Below are 3278 nucleotides of genomic sequence, written 5' to 3'. Positions count from 1 at the left end.
CCACAGAGTTGGTTGTCTCATTGCTTCCACGTTGGTGACCTTATCAGCCTTGAGCTTCCTGCGGTGTAAGCAGAAAACCTTCTGCAAGAACATCCAGAACTCGGCTTGTTGTGGCAGAAGGTACATTGGGAATATCTGGAATAGACAGAGCTGTCACTTGAACTGTAACTTAGAGGAAAACAGGGTCAATGGAAGGCTTCCTTCCAATAAAACCAGTGCTCAAGTGGAGCTCGTGCTCTGAATTTACACTCTGCTGGTACCCAGGAGTGACTGCTGCCCTGAATGAAATCACTAGTGCTTGCCCTGGTCCAGCAGCCTCAACTCCAACTTGTGGATTACATAGATGTTGGGTTTTTTTAGTCAAGGTGTCCAAGAGACTTTTTTCCTTCCCTAATTGCAGTTGCACCTGGTTAAAGCCAGGACTGCAACATTCAAAGTCAGGCTCCTGCTCAGAAGGAATGTGAACAAGGAGCCCATAGAAGAAACTTGGGGTAAACTGGGGAAAACAGTAACTGAGATGCCTTCACAGGCTGGAACAGGAAGTTATCTTTGTAAAACAAGATGACTTGCCTTATGAAATCCAGCTACAAAAATAAGCACAAACTGCAGATGCCTTATTTTTTAATTTCATTTGCATGACTGTCAAGTAAAGTATATTTGAGCAGTTTCATAAATCTTTAGGTTATGCTGTGTCTCTCAGGAATGTATAATTACCAGGGGTTAAACCTCCAAACAAGTCTTTGGAAACAAGAGCCAGTCTACAAGATGACCAGCTTCTTCTAAAAAAAGGGGATGAGAAAGTATATCTATAATTTCACCTATTAATGAAGTTTGAGTAGAAAGTAAGTACTTTAAACCTTTAAGGGAAATACATAATCTTTTTAGGGATGTGTTGTGTGTGAGCCAGTGAGACCTATCTATATTCCTTTCAGACAATAAAAGCATGGTCATTGCTTTTCCCATTTTAATAGTATTGTCACTGTAACGCCTGCCTCCTCCCCTAGAGATCATGGGGTGAGAATGGCTTGCTAGGTGGTGTGAAGCACTCTGTCCTGCCTTCATCAGGCAGGTTAACTCCAAGAGAGCAACTAATTGGATGGGAATTCCTCAAAACCTTCACTGTCCTTTGCAGAGCTCAATAAAGTAGGGTTTGGGGCAAAAGCATTATGAAAACTACTTGCCAAAATAATTTTTAAAAATTGCTCAAATTTACTGAAGCTTTCCTTAATTCTGAACTTTTGTTTCTCTGCTTCAAAGTGGTGTGGGGTGAGCTTCACTGAACAATTTGGGAGGTGGCTCTATTTTTGACAAAACCTGAGCTGCTACTTTCATAAAAATGCAGATGTGAGAGAGTGCTCTGCTTCCAGAAGGGCACTATAAATAACTCCCATAGGCTCAAAGGCCTTTCCTAAGCTGGAAGGATATCAGTTCACCCATTGCAATTCTTGATGTGTACTATATTGTGCTTTTTAATAGAAAATAAGCTAATGACTTTTTAATATGTTTGACTTGGATCATTTTAGTCCTGGTCAGAACAGGCCTTGAGCTCATAGCAGAGGAGGGGAGGAAGCAAATGTGATTTTTGCAGCTGAGATGGAACATGCAGCCCTGCACAGCCTGAGATGCTGGTTGCTGTTTATGCCTTCACCAGCCTTCCCAACTCCCCTGTTTCATTGCTGTGCTCCCTCTACGGCTTATTGCAGCAATTGTGAAATGCAGCTGTAAAGAAGAGGTGGCTAAAGAGGAAAGATACCCAGTATCACAGATTGAATAAGCAGACAGTCCTCTGGATTTCACATTTACAGATGGAGAAACTCAACTCGGTTCAGGAAATCTGATTTCCTCCTTTTGAAGGCACATCATGAATTTTGACGATTTTGAAAGAGCTCCGAGTTAAAAATATGTCAGTAAGAATGAGCTTATTCATAAAGTACATCAAAAAATGCTGAGCGTCTGGGTAGTCAGTCTTTTGTCAGCTGCGAGGATGAATTGGGTACAAGCAAAGGGTAAGCGATTGCCTTCGAACCCGCCGTAGTCGCTGCTGCGCCCAGGGGCCGGGTAGCCGATCCGCTGCGGTTTTGTCTGCTCTTTGCCTTTTCTCCATGAGCAAAACTCATGCTTTTGAGGGGGATTTAGAGCGTGTTGTGGACCAGAAACCTCTCACTCTCTGGCCTGCTGCTGCAGCCCAGCCTGCTTGAAACATGTCAGAGGAGCCTGCAGAACCAAGGGGCGATTTCCAAACTTAATCTATGGCCAATGTTTTCCAGGTCAGCCCGCCTAGGATCTACCTTAAACTGATGCAAAGGCTGTTGATGGGTGAAGGAGTGGTTAAATACCTCAGTGAGCAGGCACCTGGTGAGGTTCACCATGGGCTTTTCCCTTGCTGTGGCAGCCACAAGTGCTGCTCTTCCCTGCGGGAACAGCCGATGCGTGGGGCGGTTTGTTCACGAGCGACCAGGTGTCACTTGGTCTCCCATCACAATCTGAGCATGTTTTGCATCATAGGTTCTCTCTTAAATTACTTTCTTCCAGTCTTTTTATAGCTCTTTTGCCTAAGTGGAATTTTTTTTTTTTTTTGGGGGGGGGGGGGGGGAGATATATCTGGAGGTGTAAATCCAGACATTTATAACCTCTGAAAGGGGATCAAACTGTGCAATGGCTCATCGCAATTTCTGCTGTTGTTTTTATACAGAGCAAACGTGGTTCTTTTTAAACCTCTGACACCGAAGTGGTTTTATTTGGTTCCTTTGATTGCTTGTAGACAATTAAATGCTTCTCATTTAGAATAACTGGCTCATGGCACTAGGTAGAAACCCACAATTTTCCTTTTACCACCCACTTTTATATTTAAACCCTCTATTTTTAACCCAATGGTGGGACTCAGGGTTAATGCTCGTTAGTTCTGTGTCTAGACAGTTGTGGAAAACAGGAAATGAATTACATTATAGCATGAAAGGAGAATTTAACCTTTTCTCTTCTAGCTAACACATGTAACTGGGGAAAATACTTTACAGCAGAGTATTTTTGAAAGTTTGAGGAAGTAGAAAACAAAAACATAATGCTGGGTTTCCACACGGCCTGGTGGGAGTTATTCCACAGAAAAAAAAACGAGCCAGATGCTGCCCTCAGCTACACGCAGACAGTAATTCTTTTCCCCTGGTCTCTGCAGAAAAGTTGCATTTTTATTATTCCCTGCTTCCCTGAACAGTCAAAAAAATGGTCAAGTCAACCGGTTTCACACATGTGTTACGGCTGCAAGGGGAAGACGTCACTACCCC

Source organism: Dromaius novaehollandiae, chromosome 2 (assembly GCF_036370855.1).
Source record: "Dromaius novaehollandiae isolate bDroNov1 chromosome 2, bDroNov1.hap1, whole genome shotgun sequence".
NCBI classification, from domain to species: domain Eukaryota; kingdom Metazoa; phylum Chordata; class Aves; order Casuariiformes; family Dromaiidae; genus Dromaius; species Dromaius novaehollandiae.
Note: the sequence above shows the minus strand (reverse complement) of the source record.